The 12,085-nt window shown below is 39.9% G+C and overlaps 1 long non-coding RNA gene across 2 annotated transcripts; it reads right to left on the reverse strand.

Moving 5' to 3' along the window:
* Positions 1–674: 674 nt before the first annotated feature.
* Positions 675–11,703, reverse strand: LOC109950992. 2 transcript variants are annotated; one of them, XR_002273431.2, is made up of 3 exons: positions 10,003–11,703; positions 6,860–7,054; positions 675–2,322 (listed from the first exon to the last, which is right to left on the reverse strand). It is a non-coding gene; the product is annotated as an uncharacterized LOC109950992 (long non-coding RNA). The 2 variants fall into 2 exon arrangements; XR_005603976.1 differs by lacking the exon at positions 675–2,322 and adding an exon at positions 3,426–4,158.
* Positions 11,704–12,085: the final 382 nt, after the last annotated feature.

A 12,085-nucleotide genomic window follows, 5' to 3' on the forward strand; every position in this document is an offset into this window, starting at 1 on the left:
AATACAGAGGCACTTATATAGTGTGAAAGTACATGCTTATCAGTTCTTTAATTAGTTTAAACTTACGAAAACGCATTCTTACTTCTACATAATTGGGTTAGATAAAAGACTACATTTGGCAAGCTTCTATTATTTATGTTTTACACAGGCATTTTCTCATGGAGGCATTTTCTTGTGCAGGCTTTTGCTTGTACAGTTCTGTTATTGATTTGTACCCTTTATCAATGATCCATGTCCCTGATCCTCTAACCATTCTCCAACAGGATACTCTGATATATCATAGCTTTACAACAGAATTTTGGCTTTAAGCATCTCCTCTTTCTCTTCCCTCAGGTTTTCAGCTCTTCACAGCACTGAAAGGGTTAATCTCACCTAGGCCTTGCAGCTGGAATGTGGCTTATTGCAGTGGAGGTGGGGTGGGGGAGCCGAGCCGCTCCGGCTGCCCACAGCAGGGCTGTGGGGGGGTTCCGTGGGTGGAACAGGGCCCATCGGCTCCAGGATGGCCATGGCCCGGCCCGGCCTGGCCTGAGCAGGGCCTGGGCAGGGCCCGCTGGCCCCCACACGGGACCCGCAGCCACCTGTCCCAGCACCAGAAACGAGAGAGAGCCTCTGCCTCAGGGTTTCTATTCTTAAGTGTGCATCACAGATGTGGTCACAATTTTAAGTGGCTTAAAGAATTGTCCATATTCAAACTGGCCAGCTGATAGGTTCTGTCAGGTCACAGAGGAAGCTGTAAGCACTCCTTTGCCAGAACATCACATCTGGGACTATGCTTGCTAACCCATGACACCCTTGCAAACATTCCTTTATTGATTATAAGTGATGCCAACATGATTATCTAATTTATTAGTATTTGCATAAACTTATTACCTGCATTTTTTGAGAAACTGCTCCTAAGAAAAAGGTGTAAGGTAAAGGGAGCAAGTGGACTTGATTAGCACAGTTCCCTGTGAAACTCCTACATATTAAGAATTTTGAACCTTGAAAGCTTTTTAAATTTCACAGATTGTCTCTAAGCCTACCTAAACCACCAAAAATGTAGAAAAAAAAATTAGATAAAATGCTTGCCATCAGCTGCAAGCCTACAGCCCATTCTCCTCCCTCTAACAACTCATGATTAGATAATTAACTAAAAAAAGTTTCAGATTTGTTCCATATACAGAAGTTTGCTTTTTATCTGAGTTCAGAGCTACCTGAGAGCCATCCACTGCTATTCAAAATACAGTCATCAAGGTAACAGTTCATGAAAGCCAAACACATTTGCTTTGTTTGTTTTATCAGCAGTTAACAGTCCTACAGTTCTCGTGTTTGCAACTATGGATGTATCTGAAGTACTTTATATTCTTCAGGTACTCTCCACTTCTCCACTCTTCATGCATATGTAAAATTCATGAGCTCAGTATATGAAAGAGAATATATGAAAACATAATTTCCATTTAGTACAATTTTATGTGCAGATCTCCATATTGCAACTCCAGCAGCTGAGCAGTGAGCTATCAGGCAAAACCAGAAAAGTTCAAAGAAATACAAAGAGAAAATCAGAAGTCTCATATCATGTCATCTTTGTTTTACAGCATTGTAATTAAAGGTGTTCAATTCCAATTTTACTATCAGCTAAATAGTTCCCTTCTTTTTTCTTGGGTTGTTAAAAATATGAAGAGGTCCAAGTTAATAGTATTCAGAAATGCTTTCCCTTTGAAACAAGATCATCATAGTCAGACTGTTGGCTGAGGTGCTACATGATGGTTAAGACACTGTGTGTCCCTGATAAGCAGGGATAGTAATCAGGAGAGACGTTGGTGTCTGCCTAATCTTAGCCTCTCGCAGACCAGTTTCTGCAAGTTGCAATCACCTTCTGTCAGAAAATAAATGGTCAGAAAGATCCAGAATTCACATCTCATTTAGAAAAATATCTCTGTTGTGTAAAATTAACTATGGTTGAGCAAAAACATCAGGGAAACAGGTATTTGCTGAAGAAAGTAATTTCTTTCCAATAGAACCACAAAACATTATGGCAAAAGCCCTAAAAGACAGATAAAAACTCATTTAAACTGGAAAATAAACCTATATGTAAAAAAAACTCTTACTGGCAGAGCAGCAGAAACAAATAGCAACATTTATGCATTGTGCAGAACAACAGATTTTGAATACATGCTATATGAATGCCCATAATGGGGCTTAAGGCTTGTCAAGTGTGGCTGCTACATTATTGTCCATGAAGGCACCTTACTGAGCATCAACAAGGTTTGCACATGTCCAGCACCTACTGTTGCAAGTGGTGGTTTTACATCCCTTGAGAAGGCAGATTTACAAACCTGGGTCCTGTGAAGACAGGCAAGTGAGACATTGTATTAACTATGACAGATGTAACTATTCCTACTGTTTTGTTAACATGACAGAATCCATGCCCTTTTACCTCACTGAAACAAAACAGTCTACAAGATGCTCTGGGCACTCCTGAACTGTGAAAAGCAGCAAGATTCAGGCATCTGCATCTGCAGTCAATACTGATAAACAGGACAAGGTGGAAGGGCAAACCTCATCACAAGTATACTGTACCACTTGTACTGAGATGGCACATACATTTTGAGATTTATGACTCGTTGTACAAATAACTGCAACCATTACTTCATATTTTGAGTAAACAAATCTAGAATTCAGCCAGCCTGGAAGGGGCTGTCCAAAACATCTATCCATTCTGCCTTTCCCTCCTGGTTTGCACGCTGATCAGACAGATTCTAACTTAAGCAGCTGGGGAAAGAAATGTGATTGTCTGGTATCCTTCGAGAACTAAAAATCTTGAGGCAGACTTCTTGTCCTTTTCCTTCAGCTGAATCTTTTCTTAGTCTAAGCTGTGTCACTGACCTGACAGGTACAATAAATAAGGTAATATTTAATATGAAACCAGTGTTCTAATATATTTTAGGATGCGCCTTTTAAAAATAAACCAAAATAATGTTGGAAAGTTAACAGTTTCTAAAAATCAAATATTAAAATACAGAAATCTGAGAAACAAGATGAACAAAATTTAGAAATTATACAAAGTGCTGTAATAGTAGATTACATGCTCATTCTGTGACCAGATCAAAACATTGGTTAACTCTGACACAGAAAAGAACCTGCCAGGAGATCTGCTCCAGCATGGGCCCCTGTCTCCATGGGTCTGCAGATCCCAGCACAGGCCTCCCATGGAGTCTCAGCCTCCTCTCAGGCATCCACCTGCTCCAGCACGGGGCTCCTCCATGGGCTGCAGGTGGATGTCTGCACCCCCATGAACCTCCAGGGGCTGCAGGGCACAGCTGCCTCACCATGGACTGCACCAGGGCTGCAGGGGAATCTCAGCTCTGGTGCCTGGAGCACCTCCTGCCTCTCCTTCTCCACTGACCTTGGCATCTGCAGGGCTGTTCCTCTCACATATTCTCACTTTGGTCTTCTCTGGCTGCAAATTACACCTGTGCAATACCTTTCCTTTTCCTTAAATATGTTATCACAGAAGCATTAGCACAATTTCTGATTGCCTCAGCCTTTCCCAGCAGGATGTCTGTCCTGGAGCCAGCTGGCACTGGCTGTGCCAGACATGGAGGAAGCTTCTTGCAGCAGCTTATGGAGGACACTCCTTTAGACCCTGCTACCAACACCTGGCCACACAAACCCACAAATACAGGAAAGACAGATGAAAAGCTAGGTGTCCTGTCCCTACTACTTGCTGCTTCAAAGAGAAAATAAGCAGGTAAATCAACTATATACTTCAAATATCAGTACCCCAAGCACAGGTAACCCAGTGTGAAGACCAAAATTGACAAGCTTAAACCTAAGACGTGTGTCTAAGTCTCTGATTATTCTGGATGCTCTGGAGAAAGAGTCTGTTCTCCATGCATCAATAAATTTAAATATATTTTAAAAACGTCAGTATGTTCATATCCAATTAGCACAGTTTTACAAATATTTTCACTTTAGGCAAATTGCATTCTTACTGCTGGTGACTCAGGTGTCCTACACATATAGACTTTATTCTGGTAATAAAATCTAGCACATTGATGGTTCAAGTAAATATTTGCATGTCTCTGCAGAGCATGTTCTGTCCATTCTCCCCCAGTTAGATATCCATTTGAATGCTGGGTACTGCACGCGGTTCAGGTATCCAGCTGCACAAATGTCCTTGCCAGAGACAGAAACAGAGAAGACAGGAGACAGCATTTACTCAGGCAGAAAAAGTGCTGCAGGGAAAAAATTTTCATGGGAATCCTATTTCACTCTCAAATTTGAGCTGTGGCTTAGTAAAATTTATTATTAGTTATAGATTCTTCATGCTGAAGAGTCTTCCTCAACCATAATAACTTGCCTAGAGGAAGATCTGGGCCTCCATAATCATTTACTGCACCAAACCTCTCCAGTGACAGATAATTTTTGGCTTTCTGTTCCGGACAGATACACATTTCAAACATGAAATGGGAAAAAATGCCAAAAGAGAAAAATGACCCATGCTAAAATACCCTTGAAGACAAAGGTAAACCTGTGAATGTATTGCCACAACGGAGGCATTTCTCTATAAAAAGTGCATTTCTTTTTGGGATAAATTACAAGGTGTGCCAAGACCATTTATAGAATACCATGGTCTAGTGATCTCAGATTTCCTCCACAGGTTAGTCATTTTAACTGATTAAATGCTAAGCAACCATAAAATTACTTCAGTGGATAAACTGTTCGAGAGCTGAGGTTATTGCTCCATCAGCAGCTTTCCAAGAGATCCACTGCTCTTGTGCAAAGCAGTCTTCTCTCCTGGCCAATACCTTCTGCCTCAGTTTTTTTGAAAACAGAAGCTTTTTCTTTGGCAGCTTGATCCTGCTCCACCACAGCAACACTCCACATTGCTCCTGGTGGGAATTTGCATAATTTTAAAGTTCTGATTGAGCTGCAAGAAAGTTTCTCCTCCAGCTGCAGCTATGTGGTATGCAACAAAATATGCATGGCAGGTGACAAATCCACATTTCTCAGGGTATGCAAAAAATGTACCCCAAAGACAAAAACTGTGAATAAAAAATGGTGGTTAGATTTGTACTGTCACTTCCAAATTTCTCTACACTAAAGTGAAGAGTGGCTGTTTATGCCCATTTAGGAATACTCTCATCCTGTCTGAATGTAGAAACTGGAGTGATCAGCTTAAGATAAAACTCATAATAAATAATTGGCTTAAAACATTTATGTAAAACATGTTACAAAACTAAAGAAAAAGAAACATTCATTCAAAAGCAAGTTCTTGCAGAACTGCACACAAGAATACATAGAAAGTATTCTGCAGCATCACAGGCTTACTAATATCTGCCATTTGTAAATGATAGCTATTTTAGATTACGACCACCAAAGACCTGCTAACAGCAAAATTTGCAGGCTGAATTATTTGTGTGTTAATTTCAATTACCTTCTTCCACATGAGACTTTTGTGATACCAGGAAAAATGTTCATTCTTAGAGAATGGGTAGGTAATTTGACAGGAATGACAGGATATAAAGAAATATCTTTTTTTTTTTTTGTCAGAAAGATATTTAACTGAGCAGGAGGTTAGAGAACAGTAATTAATTGCTTAATTGTTTTGAAAAGACAAGCACTAAAAAGTATGACCTCTCATTGACACTTTGCTGCAATGGTACATTAATTATTGCTGAATTGCAGTGGGTCTCCTGTGGGAACACAGGATATTCTCATTAATACCGGACAAGCTCACCATGGTCATGGCTTTTATAACAAATTCCTAATGCTAAATTAAAGGACTGTTTGGCTCTTGGTCTGGTATGTCCAGAAATCTTAATAGAATTTTTGTCTGTGAAATATTTCTTGCATTTAAAAATCAGTAGTTCTCATGGTCCAAGGAGCTGGCAGAACGTAATTAAAGAAACATACTGAAAAAGGCAAAATGGAGAACTTAGACTGGAAGAGGTTTTTTATCTGTCAGTTATTTTTCTTCTAAGTTTTCACAACAGCTTTTGCAAAGTTCAGTTCTTTAGTCCACGGAAGTCAAGGAACAAGTCTTGAACTCGTGAATAAAAAAGATCCTGATCGAAATCACACTGCATTGATTCAGCCTGAAGGTAATGGTGCTGAGAAGTAAAACATGGCAATGTGAGATGCAAAGAGATCACACACACAGAATCACCAGGTTGGAAGAGACCTTCAAGATCACTGAGTCCAACCCTAACACCACCTCAACTAAACCATGGCACTGACTGCCACATCCAGTCTTTTTTTAAACACATCTGGGGATGGTGACTCCACCACCTCCCTGGGCAGACAATTCCAGAACTTTATCACTTTCAGTAAAAAACTTTTTCCTAACATCCAACCTAAATTTCCCTTGGTGCAGCTTGAGACTGTGTCCTCGTGTTCTGTCAGTTGTTGCCTGGAAAAAGACACCAACCCCACCTGACTACAACCACCTTTCAGAAGGCAGTTGTAGAGAGTGATAAGGTCACCTCTGAGTCTTCTTTTCTCCAGGCTAAACAACCACAGTTTAGAGACGATGTGACAAAGAATATGTGTCCATTCCTGCAGTTGACTCATCTGGGTTTTTTTTCTGATTTTATCCTTCAAACTTTACTCTGTTCTTTCTGCTCTAAATCAGCCACATCAGACTTTCCAGACTGTCAGAACAAAGAGGTTGTTCTGTTAAGGAGCTGGGAAAACAAGGCATCTACATATAATGTGAAGTTCCTGCTCATTCCCACATGTTCTCTGCAAACATGAGGCCTAATGTTTCCATCTTAATGTAGCAATAAGGATAATCTCTCTCATTAGAGAATAATCATCCAGCTGGAAGAAGAGATTTTGGGCTGTACTGTTAAAGCACAGAGGACCCAGTACTCACCTCTAAATATGATAACAATTGGTCTGGTGCTTCCAGATGTCACCCACAACAGAGCAGGCAGCCTTCACAAGGGCTAAAAACAGTAAAAACTGTAGTCTCAAGTCTGCAACTCCCTTCATGGCATTTAGTCAGGGACTTGTTTCACAAGCAGATGCTCAGCAGGATAAGTTTGGATGGGCTGCTCTACAGAGCTAGCTAAAAGGAAGAAAAAAAATCACAAGAGTAACCACAGCATCTTCTGAACTCCTGAAACAATTGCACACTTTAAGTTTGCATTTCTCATACCTTACAAATGTCTTCAGAGGATATGTGTTCCATCTGTATTTTTATCTTGAAAAGCTTTCAAATGCTTTCCTTACAGCATGAATTTTTTTCCCCAGCTAGCAGTGCCTCACTGCAAAGTCATGTCAAAGTGGACAACTCCCCGGAGAGCAGATCATCCCCATAGAGACAATGAACCTGTTTTTGTGAAACCTCCTTTTGAAGCATACACAGTCATTCTGTTTGATAAACACCTACTTCTCTTCCCCAAGGCATAGCACAGAAGCCAGAATGAGTAGCCCATCTAAACAGTCTTCAAGTGTTAACCAATTTTACATGAATGAAAAGTTAATGAATAATTAATTACATGTCTTGACACAGTAATGAAGAAGCATTTGGACTGAGATTCCAGCCTATTGCAACGAGAACAGCAGAAGGTAACTCATGATCTCTGTGAGCAGCTAAGCCCTTGATTGGGCTTCTTTTTACTGCAGAGCAGCTGTGGCACAAGAGGAGGTTGGCAGAGGCTCCTGGGACAGAGTAACAAGGCTCTGCAGCAATGAGGCTGCCAGCCCACATTCTTCCAGACAGCTGACCTCTCTCTTGTCTGCAAAATACTCACAAATTCTCTATTTCTGTAAGCAGAGAACCAATTTTTAAATCACATCTTAAGGCTCTAATTTAGAAGTGACATAACCTGAATCCCACTTCAACTGTGACTCAACCAAAATTTTCCTGAATGTGCCACATGTATGTAAATGGACCACAGGTATAAGGGCAGATTCTTTTTAATTCTCTCCAGAATGAAAGAAACTGGCCCTTATCCATGCCTGTTCCCACACATGGTCTAATTTTCTTCTAGATTAATGCCTACTAAAAAGCAGTAGATGTCAGTTTAACATTTTTGGTAGATGTCAGTTTAACATCCTGCCTTCCTTTCGTTTCCAGAGAAGAGAAATTTAGCTCCATAGGTTTTTGCACAAATCCTTTCTGTGACTGAGAGATCTACAGCAGTCACTGACATCAATAATTTCTTGGGTACAACCAATATAATGCATCAAGGTTATATAGTCGGTGTCCAAACTTTAATCCTTGAGGGTCCAAAAGTTCATAATTTAACCAGAAAGTCTGTCACACAAATACTTGCCTATCACTTCAGTTCAGTCTCAAGTAATCCCTAGCTACTTCTGGCATTACTTCACCCTCATTGATATTCCCTTGTTCTTTGTCTGCTACTTTTCTCATTTTCCTTTTTTTTTTCTTCAAAGTAGCTATTGCAAACCCAAGCAGAGCTGCCTCCACTGCCATAAAAAGCCCTTCTTGTTTCTAGTGCAAAACCTCAGGGAACTATGTAAATTTTTTATTATTATTTCCATTTCTGTATTATGAATGTAGGATAACAGTAACCTTCAGTGACAAGTAGAAAGTCTTTTTGTAGGAGAAAATTTTGGAGTGGATGATCAAAAATACTCATTTAAGTTTTATTTCAACTTTCTAAATATAGGCGTGCAACTTCTTTCAAGATGTCCTCAACATATTCAAAAAATAATTTATATATATAAACAATTTATATTTTTATATCTATATACAATTTTTATATAGATATAAAAATATATTTGTATTTTTATATCTATATAAAAACATTCTCAGCCCTTAGCATGTTAAACGGAAAACCCATCATGGGAAAATAAAGCATGGGAGAGCAGAACCTGTTTAGTCAGAGCCTTCTTAAATTGGGAGAGCAAGCCTGGCCCTGGAAGAGACATAGATGTAGTAGAACAACACAGCTTGAGAAATGGTGGCATGTGACTTCTCCCAGGTCCAGTCAGACTTTTGGCAACATGTGTAATGAGGACTTTGAGCAGCAGTTATCCCCTGGCTTGTGCTATTCTTGTGTCTGTATCAACAATTTATTAGAGTCACCAACAAGGAATATATGCACATTTTACCCATTTTCTTTCAGCTTTAAATGCCATATGTTCCGCAAATAATTAAATTGTTATAGTTAAATGAAGGCATCTAGACATAGCACTGGCTAGCTGTACACAGAGGTCTCAGCACTGGCTTTGAGGATGATTAGGCCATGAAATTCTTCTCAAGGAGGATAGCTTGTGAGATGAGACCTTGCTTTGTGCTTTAGGAGATTCATTACTGGAAGTACGGACTGGATTTAGGCTAAAGATTAAGCTGGGTTACAGTGACGAGGTATCATCCCCCAGATAACCATGTCTGCAGCTACTGGTTTATGAAAAAAGTTTCACTAAAATGAAATCTTCTCCCTTTTAACCGTGTAGAAGCAGTCATTATGGTTACTGCTCTTATCACATGGAGCACCTTACCTTTGATGAATATGTCTACCCACAGACTTTTCTAGTGTTAATAAACCAGACCAACAAATTCTGTCTGGCCAGCAAGCTGTAGGCGGTCGTGGCTGTGCAATGGCTCCTGTCCTGCTTACCTGGTGCTCTCACTTTGACCTAATGGTGCTGCTTTGAGCACACATCAGGCCTTAGCGTGGGCTGCGTTAGTCAAAATCAGAGCAAAACCTGAGCTGAGTGAACATGTGTCTAACCTGGTATTAGTGTTTACTTGTTTCTCAGATTCAGCCAAAATGTGCTTCCTAATGGTCAGCACAGCAGTGCATTTTACATACCTAGTGCACAGTGCTGAATATCTTGCATCAGTTTTATCCTAGCAGCACCACCATATATAGCTACATAGCACAGTCATTATTGGAATGCAGAAGTATTATCATTTCCCAAACTGACTTTCTTCCAGACATTCAAATGAAAGATACAGTTTTGCAGGTTTTTACTGGCTGACTGCTTGCTTAATCTTTCCATTTCAAGCGTTTATCCAGAGACACCCATTTGTTACCTCACCTTTAAACATCTTCACAGCTCTCACGTTAGCCTGCTTCTGCTTCTCCAACAACAAATACTTCTTCATACATTACAAATGCTCTGCAGTAGATGTCACTTTGAGATTGATACTCTTCGGCCATGGCTAGGAGATATCTAGAAAATATCCAGGTATTTCCAGACATAAAATGAGCCTCATTGTCTGCAATCACAAATGTTTCCTTATAATTTTGTCACAAGCAAAATCTTCCTCCTGCTGTTTTAGGTGAATTTATTGTTAATTTTTTTATTAATATATGCAGTTTTAGTTTATTCATCATTATATATGGCAGTCAGTTTTATAGATAATCCCCCTTTCAATCAGGATCAAGATCTAAATTTCGTACTAAAGCAATTCAGAGTGAATATATGACCTGTCCCAGTAAATAACCAAGATGCAGCCCTGCTGACTTTAATGTTAGTCAAAATGCCAGGGCATGAGGAGGATTCTGCAAAAGAAACTTCTGAGTCTTTATTTTTTTCCTCCCTAAATAAACCCAGTACATCCCCAGATATAAGAGCTGTTGGAGCAAGGCAAAACTGAGAAGGGTCTCCTAAATAATACTAAGTCTATCAAGCTTGAGTTTTGCATCACTTCTGCTGTAGACCTGTGCATATATCCTTAAATAGACTAAACAGTCATGAAAAAGTGGCTTTTGCTCAGTACCCAGAGAAAGTTCAGCCTGGAGCAGTCCTAACATTTCACATAGTCCTGGAAGCAGTGAACTAGCAATCTAAATCTTAAAACAATTCTTTAATTAACTGGACGTGCAAGGGACGAAGAATTTAGTTATTAAGGCTGGATATGTTACAGCATCCAATTTATCATCTTAGGCATGAAGACTGAACCAACCCCAGCTGGTCAGAGCACAGTGCTAATAACATCCAGGTTGTGGGTTTGATCACTGTATGGGCCTTACACTTAAAGAGTCAGAGGTGATGATCCACATGGGTCACTGCCAGCTCAGAATATTCCATGATTCTGTGACTCACTGACACTGTGTAGAGTGAGCTGGAGCTCAGGTCTGACTCAAGCATAGAAGGAGACAAAGACTAAGGGTGAGAAGAGAAATGAAACTGATCCTGCTTCAAAACCTTTACTTTCTTCAAAACCCCTGCTTTCTTCAAAACCCCCAAATTCACATATCAAGATCCATAAATAATGTATTGTTTGATTGTTGTCTCTGTGGTAAAGCATTCTCTCCAGGAACTGTAGGAGGGAGGAGTTCTGCCCCAGCGCAGGAGTCATGCAAGGCTGCCTGTAAGTCATTGGACACAAGTGCTTTGGAGGAGAAAAAAAAAGAACAAACAAGCTGGTTTGCATTCTGAATCCTATCTTGGTGCATGCAAAAGCTGGCAGGCCTCTTGACAAAGCCAGTTTTGAGGACTGTTCAGCTCTTAGAGGCTGCCCTGGGCTTAAGATGGTGTCAGATGGTCCATGCAGTCCTGTGAGCAAATACAGAACAATTTCTAAGCAACATCATGAGACATGATTTTTTTCAACTTCCCCCAAATGTCAGATAAAAAATCAATATCTTTCTTAGTACTTTTCTTTACACTTCTAATTCCAGAAACAAAAATTTTTGTGATACCAATCTGATGTCTACAGTAACCTCTGAAAACTTAAGCCGTCAAACTCACCAAACAATTTATCTTGCCTCTCTGCCAGTCAGCATGCTGGAAACATGGTTCAATTCCTGTCAAAGCTAGTGGGAGAACTTCACAGTTGGTTCTCGTGGTATTTAAAAATAACAATAGATCTATAATATCAGCACTGGATTCATCGCATTTCATGCTTAACCACAGTAACTTACTAACAGAAGAATTAATAGCCCCTTTTGTTGCGAAGCTACTGCCCATTATAAGTTACTGAAGGCAGCCTTGAAAATCAGCTAAACCATACATGCTTGGACTCAAATTTGGCCAAGTTAAGAAATGCTGGGTTTTCCTTTTTCTTAAGACATCTTTCTCTTACACATGAGAGAATCAGAAAATTTGTCCAGAGATAAATACACAGAAAAGGAACCCTTAAACATTGGGTTTGGGAAAACTAGTTCAGTTAAAC

This window comes from Corvus cornix, chromosome Z (genome assembly GCF_000738735.6).
Source record: "Corvus cornix cornix isolate S_Up_H32 chromosome Z, ASM73873v5, whole genome shotgun sequence".
NCBI lineage: Eukaryota > Metazoa > Chordata > Aves > Passeriformes > Corvidae > Corvus > Corvus cornix.